This window comes from Balaenoptera borealis (genome assembly GCF_965194805.1).
Source record: "Balaenoptera borealis genome assembly, chromosome: X".
Taxonomy (NCBI): Eukaryota; Metazoa; Chordata; class Mammalia; order Artiodactyla; family Balaenopteridae; genus Balaenoptera; species Balaenoptera borealis.
In genome coordinates this window covers 110,836,081-110,854,472 of record NC_138881.1, presented here as the reverse complement: position 1 = coordinate 110,854,472, position 18,392 = coordinate 110,836,081, and the positions used below count along the sequence as shown (strand labels likewise).

Below are 18,392 nucleotides of genomic sequence, written 5' to 3'. Positions count from 1 at the left end.
TGCGGCCGGGCGGGGTTTGGACCGGGGTTGCCATGGCAGCCGCTCGCCCGGCCCGGAGCCCCACGCCCGCCTGCCGTTGGGGAGCCGGGGAGCTCTAGGTGTGCTCCAAGTGGACTAAACCAAGCGCTAGGGAGGCGCGGGGAGGGCCGGCCCGGGTTCCGCGCTGTTCCCCGGCCCGCCGGTCGGCCCCGGGGAAGGGCCCCGACGTAGTCGAGTAAAAGAAAATCTTCTGGCCTCTGGGCCCGAAAGGAGGCTCGCCAAAGCACGGGGGGTGGGGGGAAGAGGGGATCCGACGGATTGGCGCCTCCGTCCGCGAGTCCCCGTGTGCGTGTCTCTCGCTTGCCATTTTATACCCCACCGCGGCCGACGCGGAGCCGGGTTGCCCGTCCCAGCCCTGAAGTTCTGTAGGTGGGGCGGGCTTTAATTTGCTTATATCTAATGATTTCAGGAGCCTCGCTTTAAAATGGCGGCATTGAGTATCCACCCCTGCTAGAGGCTCTCCCGGCATCGGGGCCACCTCGCGCAGCGCTGCTTTTGCTTCTGCCGCTAACAGATGGCATGTGCCGCTGTCGCTGCCGCTGCCCCCGCCGCTGCCGCTGAGAGCGGGACCCCTTAGGCTCTGGGTTCGCAGTAGCAGCCGAAGGTAAGGCTGGCGAGGAGTTGGGGTTGGTGAGCGTGGCTGCCTTCCTAGGACGCCGACGAAATCGAATGCCTTTTAAACTTTATTTTTCAAAATGGCAAAGAGAAGGAAAAGTAATCCTGCAACTTTTTGCAATTTTAGGGCTTTGATCTTTCTTCTTATTGTTCTGCTTCCTTCTTTCTTTTTTCCTTTCTTTTTACTTCTTCTTCCTTTATATATATTGTATATATAACATATATATATAATATATATTTTGTAATTTAAAGGAACTTGCATGGCATATTATCAGCAAATGCTTCTAGCCACTCATTTCCCCGTGGCCATGCGATATCGTGGGCAGTGCCCCAGCTTTCATGCTGAGCCGTGTCTCTTCCCGCTCTGGATCAACACATTTGGGCAGCTTGCTTTTACTACCGGCATCTGAAGGGCCTGAAGGTAGATTTTAGGAGACTGTTGAAAAGGTAACTTTAATTTTCAGCGTTCACACAAATAGCTCTTATGGTCAGAAAATGAAATTAAATCAAGATGAGCAACCCAAGTTAACATTCAGGTGATTCAATTGTGTAGTTTTATCATTAGTAGACCTACTGTGTGTTTTTCTGTCTACTGACTTGATTGGTATAGATTGATACAACAGTGAGGGTGAATTTATTGTTGCTGTAATTAAGGTAGTGTGTTTTCCAAAAGTTCTTTTTTCTTAGGTGTTCCTTAAATGCTAGTGTTTATGAATTTGGGCATGGATCCCCACAGCTTAATGCTACACATGTATTGAGTTTCATGGGAAACCATCAATTAAAACAAAACTATTGCAAGATTTAATTTTGAAATGGTTGATAATTTTTCGCTCTGTTGACTCCCTGGTTTAATGTCTTTGGGTGGTTACTGATATAATGGTTGGAAAGTAGACTGTTGAAATAGCTGTACAAAAGACTAGACATCGGTGTTTAATACAATTGACCTGAGGTTTTTTTTCCCTTTGATGAAAGGCATATTGTCAATGAAGCTTAACAGAGACCTCAGATTTTTCTAGTTACATTCACATTTCCCATTTTGCCTATGAAAATCTAGTCCTTAATGGGTTTTAAAAATAAATTTATTTATTTATTTTTGGCTGAGTTGAGTCTTTGTTGCTGGGCACGGGCTTTCTCTAGTTGCAGCGAGCAGGGGCTACTCTTTGTTGTGGTGCGTGGGCTTCTCATTGCAGTGGCTTCTCTTGTTGCGGAGCTCGGGCTCTAGGCGTGCGGGCTTCAGTAGTTGTGGCTCGCGGGCTCTAGAGCACAGGCTCAGTAGTTGTGGCGCACGGGCTTAGTTGCTCCGTGGCATGTGGGATCTTCCTGGACCAGGGCTCGAACCCGTGTCTCCTGCATTGGCAGGCGGATTCTTAACCACTGCACCACCAGGGAAGCCTTAATGTTTAAATACTTTTAAAAGTTGTTTTAAAAATGTTTCTCAATATGTAATACTTTGGGGGAATGCTTTCATATTTATTGAAACTTCCCTAAACATAGCCTAAAAGGGCTTCTGCCCATAGCCCAGCTGATACTATTCTACCTCTGTCCACTTTCGACTTCTCCCAAAGCAGTAGAAGCTACTTGGCTGGCAGATTCTCCTGTTATTAAATTAAGCAAGCTTCTGGGGAGTGGCGGGGGAAAAGAGATTGTTTTGCACTTATTAGAAATGGTGCAGTTTTGCTGCCCAGGTGCTGTAGTGTGCCTAAAAAGAACTGAACTGTTTACAGTGGAGTTACTATGTAATCCGTTTTCCAGATTATTGTTGGGAGAAGTGTTTGGGGCAGTTCATTGCTTCACATCTGAAAGGAGACTTCCTCCTGCAGGTAGAGAAATAGATACTTGCATTTTTGCAAGAGAGCAGGGGTGACCAAAAGCAATTTCCCCCATTTTTAGTGATTACATCCTTAGATTCCAGCTCATGAAGCTTTGCTTCCTCATGTGCTGCCTTGTTGCTGAATGACTTTGGACCAAATGCATCCTTAAAAAGGGGGTGCCAGGGAGGTGCTAAACCTTGGGCCCAGAACAGACAAGCTGAACTAGTGTCAGAGACATTAGGAAGACATTTTGCCAGTTAAACTTTCTGTGGCTTCATATGGTGATGAGATTGGAGACCTTGTGTGAAAACAAGTGAAGGAGTTTGTCAGAAAAAAAAAATATTTTGAGAATTGATATAGTGCTGGGTTAGGGGTGGTGACTGAATGTTTCGCTCTATTTCTAAGAGCTACTTCATTTCTCTAATTTCCTTCGCTGCTTTAAACCCTCATAATGATTCCCAGGACTATTATAAAGTCCCTTTTTCCCCTCAACTGTCCACTCAAGGCATTTCACAACAGCTGCTTTTTAAGGGGGATGAAACCTGTGATTCTGAGCTGGTATCCGAATTCTCGTTGGTAATCTCCTGAACCTACCTTTTACCTAAGCGATGCTTTGCACAAATTAGGTGCTTAATAAATGTCGAGTTAAAAAGAAAAATGAGTGGTCGGTAAACTCACAGAGGAGCAGATTTCGTGCGCAGCTTTTAATTTAAACAGAAGATTTTCTGTTTTTTGTGAGCTGGCAAGAACCTGAAAATTTGGAGTAATTTAGAACAGCATTCCCCTAATTGCTTGCATTTTATTTGCCTCGTGGGTTCTCTTGCTTCTCAGCGCAGTGCTAGGCACTTGTGTAATTCATCCTTCTGACCAGTAGGTGTATTATTATCTGCCCAGCTCTACCATATGAAAAAGTAATCCCAGCAGCCTGGGGAAGAAAGGTTTTGTCTTTGGAGGCTGTACAGTACTGCACGTGCTGGAACAGTGGCCATATGTGGGCTGCTGTTCAGATGCTGACAATTTTGTTCTCCACCCAACTGTCTTTATATGCGAGACGGAAGGGAAGGAAAGAAGAGAGTGAGAAACCCTAACGTGATGAAGATTTAACTTCCGAAAAATGTCCACTTATCCTGCTTAACAGCACAGTCAATTCAGGAAGGTGGCAGAATTGTTCTTTTTCGAAATAAATCACGTCGTCTGATAGGATTACAAACAGGGATTGGGGCCTAGCAGACAAGAATAAATTACAGTCCGTGTTTGACAAGTAATTTGATCCTGTAATTAAAGTTAGATAATGGTCACTGCCATGTTAAAACTATCAGGTGTCTGAAAGAGCAGTCAAGCTCCACTCCCCTTGACTTCGTTAAGGTGCTTCCATACAGTTGAGTTTTCTTATAACAATGTCTAGTAGGGTGAACAGATGGATTTGTCTCCCATTATAAACGTATGTGATGTCAAGAAAGTAGAAATCAGAAGTTTTGTTTCTTTGGGGGATTTTTCTGCCTCTCCCTACGTGTGACGCAGTTCTCGATTCAAAAAAATAGAAAGAAACCCGTGCCTCAGATAAAATGAAGTGGGCCTTTTTCCTCTAAGAGAATAAACTGTTTGGGAGCAAGTAGTTTAATTGCCAACCAACCCAAAACAAACAAATACAAATTATGATCCAAAAGAAAGCAATTAAATCTGTATTAATGTAGGCTTTTAGATCTTAAGGAATCCAGATGGTCTGTGGCATTCTGCTCTTCCTGAATGGTTATATATTGCCTCAAGACAGCCAAATGACAATGTTGGAGAGGCAACTTCGAGAATTAGAATAAATAAGTTATCAGTTACATTACCAGGTGTTAATGATATCCATGTGACCTAAAAGGGATCAGAAAAGTTTTTTTTTCCAGATCATTCTAGTAAAGACAATATAAAACCATCATTTACTTCTACTTGGTTTTGAATAGAGTGACAGTGTTTTTAAAAGAGTGATGGAGAAATAATGCAATCTGGGAAGAGGGACCTTATTTTTATTTGAGAAATAAAGGTACTCCCAAGTTGTCTGGGCACATGAAAGCACACACATGTGCAAATTAGTCTTCATTTTAGGACAATTTATACAGCCATGCATTGATTTATTCCTGGAAAATTATGGGAAAAATACCTATTTTTACAGCAATCCTCTGACTCTAAGAATGAAAGAAAAAAAGTTTCTTTTTTTAAAAGCATTCATAATAAATGCTTGTATTACATGATTGCTCTCCGAGGCTCTGTATGTTCAACTCCAGTCAGTTAACTTTCAGAGAAAGGATACATTGATCACAACTCAAGAGGAAACAGAAATGAAAGGAAGCTTGATTTAAGCACGTGTGTGTGTGTGTGTGTGTGTGTGTGTGTGTGTATGTAAGTGAATATACATATGAATGTATATAACATGTACATTGTATATAACATGTATGTTGTGTATATTCACATACGTACGTCACACACGTATATATATATATATTTTTCTCCCTCTATATGTATATGATCCTTTTCAAGAAACTCAAGCGTAGTAACCCCAGAATTCTTTATAATAGCCATGAGAACAAAGTGTTAAGGGGCAAAAAGGAGACCGATGAGAGATTTAGGAATCAATTAGGCACGCTTGTTAAAATATTATGTCCACTCTCAAGTCCTTCCTCCATCAGCATTAAGTTGGCTCATGAGTAGAAGGAGTGCTTTGTTTCTGACGTTAGGCAGGAGTTCGTTTTATGCCCACGCAGTGGGTGAACTTGAGGGCCCCAGAAGTAAAGGGCCTCCAATTGAGAAAGGCAGTCTGGACAGAATTGCAGGAGGTTGGTATTAGACTTCCGGCAGGCTCTGTGATCTCCTTAGGCCGTGGGGGCATCCTAGAGACTGACAGTTTGCTGGATCTTGTTTTCCAGTGTGGATCACTCAAATTAGCTTAAAATTGTCCCCAACAGTTATTTTTTGAATCTCGAGCTTCTTGGCATTGCCCGCAACTGGTGTGGAAATCTGAAAATGGTTTCTAAGGCTTATTCAGGTTTCCTTGAATGTATGAGTAACTCCTTATTAGGCAAGTTCCTGGGTCTCCTTACCTCATATCACCAGTGCCTGGCACATAGTAGGCTCTCAGTAACACTTGGTTAAGTAAATGGGAGAATAGTCTTTCTAACTTGTTCTTTTATTTTATGAACAGCCTTCCTGTGATTTCAGGTAGCATTATCTATTTTTTATTGACAAATTAACACAACAACAAACAGAATATCCTGCTGGAGGCGTTGATAACAGCTCTCTCACAAGTCCAGGGAAAAGCAAGCAATGGCAACCTTTGGACTGAGACCTCGAGGAGTAACCTGAAATCCAGTTGCTCTTTTTCTGTCACCTGTAGTTGCATTTAGTATATCTCCAGCACATCCTGGAGAAATCAGTCTGCAACAAGAAGTTATATAGAAACAGTCCTTCAAATCATTTCACCAGATAAAAAAAGGAACAAAATCAGAAATACCGTGACTCAGTTGCCTCATGTCATGTATAGTTTAGAAAGTGATGAAGTCAGACAAAACCCAAAAAGGACACTGAGAGCTGTCTCATTTTCAGTCAAACACTGATTGCCCATTTAGAGGGTGAATTTGCATAGGTTTTTATTTACCAAGATACAGGTATGAATAGCGCCTCTTTTTACTGTGTCCAGAAAGCAAGGTCCACACAGTGGAAGAGACAAGAGCTGCCATTTCAGATCCACCACAATCATCTTTTGTGCCCGGAGGACCATCAGTCTTTAGGTACAGCTTTTGTAGTCTCTCCTTATATAGCAGCATGAAGAAACCAAACAAGGGGGTGTTTTTTTTTGGGGGGGGGGTGGCCTGTTAGCAAAAAATGAGAGTGAAAGAACCAGAGAGCTTGCATTTCACCTTTTGTTTTTAGTCTTCAACCTTCATGCAGGAAAACAAAACAAAGCAGAACAAAAGCACCATGTACAATATTAGCTTGGGCATATATCCCATAGTATAATTCCTCAGTTTTTTGCTTTACAAACTGAGAAAATGAGATTGTCACCTAATGTTAAGGTGGCTGCTTTATTATGATTGGATTCATGTACTATATAGTGGTTTTTCTGAGTTCTATTTAAAACGTATAGAAACACGCTCAACCAGAGGCATGGCACAGTGGCGGAGATCACATTTCACCTCAGCACCCAACTGGAGTTTGCGTTTGTCCTCTGAAAAGCAGGCATTCAATAAATGGCCCGATTGTGGGTGCTATTTTGTTAAAGAACACGTTGATGTTTCCCCAAATTCTTGCTATCTGTGATAGATGAGGATTCCAAAGAAGAGGAGTGGATTCTTTTCAGAAGTGATTTTGAGAAAAATTTAAACTCCCAAGTCGTTGATGTCAGCATTTTTCCTAAGTAATTGGATAGCACGAAGAAAAACCTTATTAGCTCACCCAGAAGTATGAAGTGAAAAATAGTACAGATTATAGGGTCACATTTTATTTCTAAGGGCTTCAAATGCAGAAAAACATGGGGGGGGGCGTGGTCGAGGAGGTGCCGTGTAATCTGATCTGTTTCATGAATGCCTATAGCAGTGGCCTGAGCCACAGACAGGGGCTATGTCAATAAGCGCTCTGCGGCTTTCTGAAGCCAGGGTCTGGGCTGGAATCAGATTGACAGGCTCCCCAAGGGAAGGCATTTTTTGAGAAAGACATTAGAGTTTGGCGGAACTTTGGCCAACTAGCTGCCCTGCTACCATTTATTAATCCTCTTCCTCAGAGAGATAAACCAGGTTTTGCTGGGGGACTCATTCGGACATACTGTAGCAATAATACGAGGGCAAAATGCTTGTACTTTCCAACTGAAACTTCCCCTCCAAAGCTCTTTTGTGACTGAGAAGTCGACAGGCTGGAGAAATGTGACACAGGGCTTGGCATTTCACAGTGCTAGAAAAAGAAGAGAATACCTCCATATGTTGTGAAGAGTGTGGTGATAATAATAAAGGATCTAAAATGTGATTCCCTTAGAGAGCTCTCATACATGCACATACTTTGAAGTTGCACAAGTCATGTTGTGGGCTGGTGAGAGAGAGAAAGAGAGAGAGGGAGAGAGAAACCAAATTTACGAAGCTAGTTCCTCTTCTCTGGGATATTGTAGTCTGCGGTTCTCTCTTACTAATCAGATGCATGCAAATTGTGGTTCTGAAAATAAACCCAAAATTAACAGGAAACATCTAAGCTATCTAATGTCTGATTCTGAGCACTTTTACTTTTCCTAATGTGGTCTGTTATTCCTGTATTCATTAAAAGTGCAGAAGTTCAAGTGACTGGTTGTATGACCTGTGCTAAGGAAAATTTTTTGGAAAAGTTACATTTTTCACTTGCAAGCTTAGATCATCTAATAGCCCTCCTCATTGCCCTTCCATCTATCCCCAAATAAATTTCCATAATATTTTTAGCCACCTATGAAAACAGTTCAGACGGAGGTACTGAGAAATGGTGACAAGCAATGACAGGAAATGCCGTTTGCGCTGGTCTCCTTCATAACTTAGTGAAGCCACAGCTGGCTGATTTGCTCTTAACTTCCTGTTTGGGGGCTACTTGGGTCAAAAGTAGCAGTGTTTTCTGTATAGAGATTTTTTTTGGCTTTATTCTGTAGGGCCACAATAAATCTGTCACTGGACTGCATGTTTTGTATATTTTATGGACTATCATGTGGTTTGAGTTTAATTTGGAAGGCAGTGCTTTTACAATCAAGATTCCCCCCATCACCACACACACACACACACACAGACACACGTGCAGCTTTAGGGTCTGGGGTTGCATGGGCCTTTGAAAGTTTATAGCTCTATTTACACAATAGTGATTGCTGAGAAGGGCATTTCCTGCCAGTTAATGACTGGTCGGAAAGGCCAACAGTCCAAATCCAGGGAGAGAGGACCATTCATTAAATGCCACTAAGGGACCAGGACGCTTTTATCACGAAGTGGTGAGGAGAAAGTGAAAACGCAGTCTGCCTTTTGAAGAGCCCAAAGCAGCGCCGGCAGAACTAGATACGGATGTGCTGCCTTGTGATATGAAGAACGGAGCTTCTTTTCATGACAGGGACCAACTGACTTTCCCACAGGGTGCCAAATCAAGACGTGGGTGAGGAGGGCATTTCCTTTAGGTTGATGACCCAGTGGAGAGGGGACAAATAAAGATAAGGGCCCTGAACTTGCCAAGTATTAGCTGCCTGAAAATGGTCAACTCACAGGTGTTAACAGCTACCTTAAAAACCTTTAAGATCACATGATTGAATTTCCTAATTGGTTGAATAACTGATCATTGCCAAAGTGGGCAAGAATTTAGGGATGGAAAGAATGATCTCTTTTCAAGGTCAGTTTAGCAGGACACCGATATTCCATTTCAATTCCCTAATATAAAGAAAAGGTAAGTAATATGTATGAAGAATGCTTTGCCTCTTGTGGAAGCACCTTTGAGGGCTGTAATATTAACCATTTAACCTAAGACATTCCCAGGAAACAGATTTGTCCGCAACATAATTCTTGCCTGCTATAAAGCAGCTGAGGTGTGAAGAATTTGGCATTGATTTAGAGCAAAAACAGAATAGGACCGAGATTAGGTTCACATCCAGGAATTACTGAGTTCCTGGCCTGTCCTTTGCTCCCTTAGCTTCCTAAGCCTTCAATTTGCTAAAATGTTAAATGTTTATAAAGGATAAACATCCGTTCTAAGTTCTTTAATAGATACCTCCACGTAAGGGAGGTTGTGGGACACCCCGACTTCAGAACTTGGCTTGGTCCTTTACCTTGAAATTTTCTTTCATATCTACCAAATTTGGTGGGGGAATGGCAGGGGTAGACTGGACCTCTAAAATACGGGCCATCATAATAGGCCAGACACCTGGGTTTCTTCATGGGATTGAGAAATCTGTCACAGGCGGCACAAACCAAATATTAAGTTTCATTTTTGGGTCTGGAAAATGTCATTACATGCTTTTTAAATAGTCAGTAATCCAAAGATTGCTGGTCATAACCAGTTCAAAAAATAAAAGTTTTCCAAAGTTTAAAACACGACAAATGAACTGTATACCAGTTACTGTTGTTATTATTAGATGAGGCCTCTAGCACATTTATAAACAAAGAAATGACTTGGATGAACTAAAAAAAAGTTTGAAAACATGATTTTATTATTTTGAGCATTCTTGCATTTGAATGTTAAGATACACTAAAATTCTGCGAGCTCAGATTAAAGACAATATTCTGATTTACAAAATGTTTTGGATTAAGAACAAATAAGGTTCTTCTGAGTAGATGTCCTATTACCTGAATTAACACACATTTGTAATTAGCAACACAGCTGCATTTAAATAATGATCCAGAAACCTTAGAAGTATCTTGTTCTAGGAGTTTAAGTACCCCTTCCATCTTCTTGACATCATGTTTTGTTTAGCAAACCCTTTCTTTGTAGGTTATCCCAAAATATATTTCAAGCTGGTTCGGATTCAGTTACCACAGTCTGTACTAGTGGCCTCAAAATTAATGAAGATTTACCCTACTATAAGTGAAGCCAATACCATTCCCTTGTGGCGTGTGAAAAGTCTGTTCTATCAGTGTAGTCTTCAAGTGGTGGGCAATAAGTCATTAGTGCATAATGAAGTCTGTTTAGTAGGTTATGACTAACATTACTTTTAAACAAAATTGAATAAAATATATAGCAAGAAAACATCGGAATATATCATGTAGTAAGCTTAGATATTTTTTGTGAGTCTTATTTCAGATCTATGCACATACGTACTTAGTTAGGATGTAAAATGTATTTCTTACTATTTGTTGCTGTTGAAACGGTTTAAAAGTCAATGTTTTAGTAGATGTTATTTCAAACCAGGTCAGAAATGTTTTTTCCTCTTTTTTTTGAAGGGAAAGTGGTCAAGGGATACTGGGGGCTTGGGTGCTGACATACTGAATGATGTTAGTTAAGTACCTTCACAGTTGTGTGTCTGTTTTTCAAACTGAGAAGTGAGACATATTGCTGTAGGAATGCTGTAAGATTTAACGTCTATGATATGTTGTAGTCCTGAGGGTATACACGTTATGTAAGTATTATGTATTTACCAAGTGATATTGATAGACCATGAGACACAGAAAATAATGCTAGCTAGGAACAGAAGACAAAAAAGGACATCTTAGAAAAACAACAACAGTAGCTAAAAATCTTGGGATGGCTGGATGTGAGGCGCTTGTAGCAGCAAAAGAATGGTGAAAAAATTTAAATGTAGAAAAAAAGCCCACATTAATATAAGATGAGTTTAATGAGTTCAAAAATTGGTTTTGGTTTTTACAAATCTAAAATGGTCATATCAAGAGAGAAGAAAGCTGATTTTTAAATAAATATAAATGTACACATTTACCATGTGTTGGAAGAAAACCTGTGGGTGGCTATTTTCTTGTGCAATGAACAAAGGCACACATTAAAATGAATTTTAAAACTGTGGATGGGAGGCATAAGCCAAGAGTCTGTTAAATATACCTAGGATATTGATGGGAATGATTACACAAATAAAGACAATGGTAGTCACATAGCCTTTCTAATTACTTTTTTGTACTGATGAGAATTAAGCCCAGCAGTAGGAAAAAAAAAGATTTACTCATATGCGGTACTGAGTATAATCCATTAAGAGACTGGAGACCACCTTAGAAATCTGGACAATTTGTGCATATTCCTTTGAATTAGATCATTGTGAGGGGGAGGAAAATATTGCCTTCTGGGGTACTGTTGCATCTCTCCAATACATATGATCATAAGGATCTTGTCCTTACCCACCCACCCCCATCTCCAGTTCTCTGCCAGTGCCATGAAATCTCTTTTATGGCTGAACATGCTGACTTCATTCCCAAAGGTCTTTCACTGTGGACATCTTTCAGAGCCTTAATGCACTGCTGCTTTCTCCACACGGAGAATTTGAAATGAAATTAGGCTTTTCATCGCAGACATTTAAATGTTAAACTTAAGTTACTGCTCTGGAAATAAAATACAATCTCAGCTGTAATCAGTTGGTAACTAAATTCTGTCAATTGTAAATGAGTTCTTATCTCCCTCTTCGGATATACCATATTTAAAACTTGTTAAGAATAGAGAGAAAGGCTTACACATCTAATGGTTGTGTAATTAGCAATCAATTTATTAAATGGGATGTAAAACAAATTAAGCACCATAATAAAGTGTTATACCATCACTGACAAAAACGTTCCATGCATTACTCTATTCATGATGATAAAAACTAAAAAATGATGGATTAATCTGCATACATTTCCCGATCTTTGGAGCGACAGGTTTTAACTATTTCTTATTCTGTTTGTTAAAGCTGTTTAGAGAGCACTAATATGTATGTTTTTAGGCCACAGGATAACTCTGCCTATAGCATCTGTTTCACCATAAACAACATTTTAGTAGCGTAGAGTAGGTAGAATAAGATGTGGGCAGTTTAAGTGTGAGTTATTCAGGATTTTCAGTTGCAACAAGCATGTGGTTGTTTGTATGTTTTGGGCAAACAAAATTAGTCATTGGTTTGGGGTGTCAGCTACTTTTTAAAATTTTTAAATTTTTTATACAATTTTAAAGGTTACACTCCATTTACAGTTATTACAAAATATTGGCTATATTCCTTGTGTTGTACAGTACATCCTTGAGCCTTTCTTATACCCAATACCTCCCACTCCCTCACCCTTATATTGCCCCTCACCTCCCCACTGGTAGCCACTAGTTTGTTCTCTGTATCTGTGAGTCTGCCTCTTTTTTGTTATATTCACTAGTTTGTTGTACCTTTTAGATTCCACACATAAATGATATTATACAGTATTTGTCTTTCTCTGTCTGACTTATTTCCCTTAGCATAATGCCCTCCAAGTCCATTTATGTTGTTGCAAATGGCAAAATATCATTCTTTCTTATGGCTGAGTTGTATTCCAATATATGTATTTATTTTTATTTTTAAATTCTATTGAAGTATAGTTGATTTACAATGTTGTATTAGTTTTGGGTGTACAGCAAAGTGAGATATATGTGTATATATATATATATATATATTTTCAGATTCCCTTCCCCTGTAGGTTATTACAAAATAATGAATACAGTTCCCATGCTATACAGTAGGTCCTTGTTGATTATCTATTTTATATATAGTAGTGTGTATATGTTAATCCGAAACTCATAATTTATCCCTCCCCTTTGGTAACCATAAGTTTGTTTTTGAAGTCTGTGAGTCTGTTTCTGTTTTGTAAATAAGGTCATTTGTATCATTCTTTTAGATTCCACATATAAGTGATATCATATGGTATTTGTGTTTATCTGTCTGACTTACCTCACTCAGTATGATAATCTCTAGGTCCGTCCATGTTGCTGCAGATGGCATTATGTCATTCTTTTTTTGTGGCTGAGTAGTATTCCATTTTGTGTGTGTGTGTGTGTGTGTGTGTGTGTGTGTGTGTGTGTGTGTATACATATCACATCCTCTTTATCCTTTCATCTGTTGATGAACACTTAGCTACTTTTTTCACTTTAGCCCTGTGGGTCTTTTTTGTGAATACTTGGCAAATTAATAGTGATAAGAAAAAGCTATGGAAGAAGGTATGCTAAATCCAACTAAACCCCAAGCTGTCATTCATTTCACACATCATCCTAGCTTTTCTCAGTCTGTGAAATATTATGATCCCTTGTGTAACACATCTGTCAAATTTCATTTAAAACTTCAAGGTATACATGGAACACAAGACCTTCGGCAGGTGAGTTTATTTTGTTTGTTGTGAATGAAAATTTCCCTCAGAAGGCAATGAGACTGTGAGGGCAAACTGTCTTCTAGAATGAAGAAGGAAGGTGGAAAGAAAGAAAGAGATGCTAGATTTGCTAGTCTTTTGCTTGGATAATTCCTTTTATCATATTCCTCATTTTCGTGGGACCCTATTGGCCAAAAGAAAATTAAGATGTTGGTATTGCTATTGGCAGAGTTTTTCCTAACTGATAAGTGAGGAAAACCTCTTGGTTCCAAGAATCACCACCATTAGTGCTTTCAGGAAGCCTGCAACGATTGGACATAAGAAAAACAAAAGCCTGGTCATCTCAGCTCCAGGACAGGAGCTCTGGTTCCTGTTGTTCCTCATGTTGGGTAATAATTCAAACAAAACAAAACAAACCCTTCTTGAAATGAGAGGTTGGTTGGTTGGTTTGTTCTTAAGTGAAAATAAGCTGGGTTTCCTTGAATCCCTGTAGAAGGAGTGTTGTGAAGCACACATGCAGACTTCGGAGTCTTCAAATTTTTAGCTTCCTAGAGCAGGACAGAACTTAGGTAATAAGAAGTCAGAAAGTAGAATCAACAGCCATTGCTTTTGTGTCGTTAAGGGTCCGTTTCTGACTTGCTGGGTGTGAACAGTGGTATAGAACTTAACCACGTGAGATGTCAGAGGCCTGAGACTTCCCTTGACACCGTCTTATGCTGGCAGGCCCAGACAGGGTGACATTGGCTCTCGGAGTTCTTGGGTGGCAGTGCTTATTACCACCTTCGCCTCCAATCTTAATATCTGTAGGCAGGAGTTTATATATAGGAATAAAATTTGGACCCCCATTTTCACGCCCAATTAGAACGTCCTATAATAGATGTTTAGAGTCAACTGACATTTATCGAATAATTACTGTAGCCAGATACTCTGCTAGGTGCTTTCATTATTGTTATGACAACATTTCCTCTAGCTATGAAATGCAGTTGGTTCTAGCCAGGCAAGTACTCTCTTTGGCATCAGTAGATATCAGGCTAAAAATTGCACCTTCAGCTCTTTGCTCACTTTTTAATACAACCCCACAAACACAAAATCATTTCTTCTTTGTCTAGTCATATTCTCTTCATTATTTGGGGACCATCTCATGACCCATGGCCTGCCGCTTCTATCAGTGAAGACATTTATTTCCTTTTCAGTCAAGCCAACATTAATCTCTTAATCATCTTGATAGAACAAATGACTGGTTTAGCTATCTGGTGGATGGTGCTGCAGTCGGGTGGGAGATAGCAGGATGAAGAGTAAGGCGTCAGGAGTGTGAAACGATGTTGAGTGAAAGTGCTGCTGTAACAGCTATGTAGCAAAACCTAGAACAAAGTTGGATTAAACTTGTCTAAAATGCAGAGAAAATAACAGAGCAAAACCTTGCAAGTCAGTCTTTCACCCCTAGGAGTGGCCAGGGCACCCCAAGGAGAGCATCAGGGGAGGAATCTCTCTGTGCCACAGAAGCAAAGGAGAAAGAAGGTTTCTAGGGGTGGGGGTGGGGCGGGAAATCAACAAATATCAAAGGAATTATGTAAGTTGAGGCCACTGGTTTTGGTATTTAAAAGGTTGTTGGTGACTTTTTAGAGACCAGAAACCAGTTTACGGAGGGTTGAGGAGTAAATGAAAAGTTGGGAAATGAAAGTCGTGGTGATTGCTTTTTTGAGATAGTTGATTAAGGATGAGAAATGTTGGAACTTAACAAGGAAGTAGGATCAAGGGAAGGAAGAGTTTTGTTGCCATTTTTAGGGTAGGAGTGACTTAGATGTGCTGACAGGGACGCAGAGGTGAAGCAGAGCTTTCATCCTATCTTTACTCATCAAGTGTAGAAATGTCTGTAAATCAGCAAATATGCATCGAGTGCCTATATTACTTGCCCAGCGTCTTGGTTAATATGCACAGTATTATTTGTGCAGTCTGATTAAGTAATCTGTGAAGAGCTCTGGTGTTTATTCTTTTTGCCCTTAAGGTAAAGGATTAAGCTTGTCATTAAAGAACTGGGATAGGTTTGGACAAAAAAAAAAAAAAAAAAAAAGACAGTGGAATTCACCCAAAATAATAGATAGGATTGTTTTTAAATGGCTTTAGAGACAAGTCAGTGCTACTGAATTAGTGAAAATGTGACTGGCTTCTTTCTATAGGTCAGGCTCAATGAAAACAAAAGAGAAGGTGAGAAAAGCTATAAAAAATAATAAGGATTCCAATATAACTGCCAAGGATGGACTTTTACTCTATGATTTCCCTTTAGACTAAGATTCAGTGTCAGTCCGTCATCAAGTTAGAAATTTTAACATGTGCAGCAGCTTCCCTGGGTCACATCTGGCAACTTCAGTTTTTTGTGGATTTTATATTTTCACATGTAATTTAAAAAATAAACCTTGGGTCCAGATTCAATTCCCCTCATTTTAATCACTATCCCAGTTCTTTCTTCTTGAACATATTTTGTTCTTCCTTTATTAGAAGCTGATGATTATTGGTACAGATATCTCTAATGTAAGCCTTGTATATAATGTCTAGGGTGATGTTTGATTCTAGTCAAAAAGAAATGGTTGCTGCTTTGAGGTTCTGAAAATGCTTTTTACTCTATAGAGAAGATGATGCAAATTTTGTGACATGTTGAAAAACTTAAATCTTTGAAGTTATTATAAAGGTACTAATTATCTAAATCAGGATTTCCTAAACTGTGTTTATTTTTGCCATATATTCCAGGAAGAAAAAAAGGGTTTCTTAGGTGGAATGCCTGGGAATTGATGGTTAAAATGAATACCATATTCTGAGGACTAAATTGTACTAAAGCTACATTCCCTCTTCCCCTCCAAACTATATATATACACACACACACGCACACATACATATATATACACACACACATATGTATACATATAGACATACATAATATGAGTGGGTGTGTATATGTATATAATTTTTTTCAGCTTTTGGTTTTTTGTGCTACATTTCAAGTTACTGTGCAAACATGACTTGTTGATAAGAATTTAAGACTACTCCATCAACAGGAATCAAAATGGTTTAATAACATCTTCCTGCCAAGAGAACACACTGCACAAAGTCAGCAGTAACTTAGATTAAAAGATTCCCCCTACTGCAGGGGAAATGTTAAGTGTAATTCTAAAATGACTATGAAGAATTTACCTTTAATTTCTTGTTTATGATTTGTAGTTTCAACTTCTTCCTTACCATTTTGTACTGGAGAAAATAGATTTCTGTACTATCCTAAATAGAGAAGCACACCAAATGGTTTCACATTTAAGTTACTGAGAGTATATTTTACTTTGTTCAGGTAAAAATAGGCAGCAGATCCAAACTTGAAATAATAGCCTGAATGGGCTGATTAAATCTGTGATCAACAATTTTCAACTCTTTGCTTGATAATTGGAAGAATTGCAAACGAAGGCAAGTTTATATGGTTGGTTTCAATTAAGGCTATTGTTTTGAGAGAATCAGACAGCTTGGTAATCAAGTTGTGAACTCTATGCATCTCCTAACGAACTAATTTAATCTGATATCTCTTCAAAGGCTGTGTTCCGTGTTACCAATTAACTATACCTCTCAGGCATCCCAGCTCCTCTGCCAGGGTCTGCTCTCTGGTTGATAATTATTACAATTATTTATTGGATTCAGTAAAGACATTGAATTTGCAAATGGATTCTTTTGGGGTTTGCATAGTATCAATAATAACAACCCCAGTGCTCAGGGAAATTACGTTTTTTAACAACAAGCTTTACACATTGAAATTAACTAATCAAAATTATTAACACTCATTTGAATGTTTAATAATTAATGATTTAAATAATTAAAATTAAAATACATATAGAAAATGTATTTTTTCTCAAAGTCTTTACTGCATTATCTTTGTGCGTGTCTGTGTGTTTGCGTGTATGATTAACGACTTGTTTGTCGAGCTTCAAGTGGAAAAATTCCAGCAACGAAGACAAAAGTGAGTGATGAGAGAGTATTTCCAAACAGACCTCTCTTAAAATGGCTTTTCAGTAAAAGCCTTTGCTTTTCTGCCCACTTCTGCCCAGCTGCATTAAGTTGAGAGAAACATTTAATTTACTTTAGGATGCCAAGTACCTTGTCTTTTTCAAAGCAAAGGAAGTCTGGTTTTGTCGGACTTGCTGTCTTTTTTTTTTTTTTTAATTGAAAGGACTTGCCGACTTTGAGAGGTAGTTACTCATTTCTTCAGATTCCAATTCTATTCGATTTCTCTTGTGTCTGTTCATCATCGGAGCTCCCTCTTATCTCAAAAGGTAAGCTTGCGTTTGGCCCTTTAGCCTCAGTTCCTGGAACAACATTAATGTTCCTAAATATCCGTATTGACATCCAAAGGTCTGTAGCCTCTTTTCTTGGAAGGAATTTGATTCTTCCAATATTCAAATTGAAAACTGTAGTCTTATATGTGCAGAGCAGTAGATAGAAAAAGGGGAAAGGGGGCAATTTATCTTGACTCCAGTCAACAAGCTACACAAATTCATATGAAAAAAGCGAATCTGAAAAAAATGCATGGAGAAAAATTAGGTACACCAGCTATGTGTGATTTTTGCAGTTGATTTTCTACAGCATATCAACCCTGGCACCCCTCCAAAGCAGCCTTTGACCAGGAAATCACTATATGTACAACCTTGGAAAATTGCCTCAACAATAAAATATCTTAGACAGTGTATCTTCTTTTTGTTTGAAAAGCATATTTACAGGTTACATGTTTATTAGGAGTTTATAATAGGGTATCCTACATACTAAATGCCTCCCCCCCCCCCAACACATATTCACACAAACACACAGAGGAACAGTTTTAACTTCTATTTAAACCTGAGTTCTGTAGTAGATTGCGGTTGTATTATAGATATGTAGTATCTTTGGATCTTTTTCAAGTATATCTTCCCATGTAATATCTGACCTAAAATAAAACAATCATACCTTTTTCTTTAAACATAACATTAATTGATAACCAGTTTTTAGTTGCAGAGAAGGCCTAACTCTAGAACAATTTACTAGGGAGAAAAAAGGAAAATAAAACGAATATTAAGACCATATTAAGAAGTGATAGGAAGAGGTGATGTAATTTTGAAACAGCTACTGACTTTGTGCCAGGCACTGTGATAAGCACTTTACACATATT

General features: G+C 39.1%; 1 protein-coding gene across 7 annotated transcripts in view; it reads left to right on the top strand.

Moving 5' to 3' along the window:
• The window catches only part of MBNL3 (muscleblind like splicing regulator 3), a 136,853-nt gene that overhangs the window by 17,044 nt on the left and 101,417 nt on the right, over positions 1–18,392 (top strand). For 2 of the 7 annotated variants that reach the window (XR_014239737.1, XM_082377940.1), the window contains exon 1: positions 252–643. The exons of 1 other annotated variant lie outside the window; for it this stretch is intronic. The gene's annotated coding sequence lies outside the window, so the exon portion shown is untranslated. Of the gene's footprint in view, positions 1–145; positions 644–906; positions 1,102–1,171; positions 1,191–18,392 lie in introns of those variants that run through there. 4 more of the 7 variants (XM_082377936.1, XM_082377929.1, XM_082377932.1 and 1 more) reach the window with 4 other exon arrangements.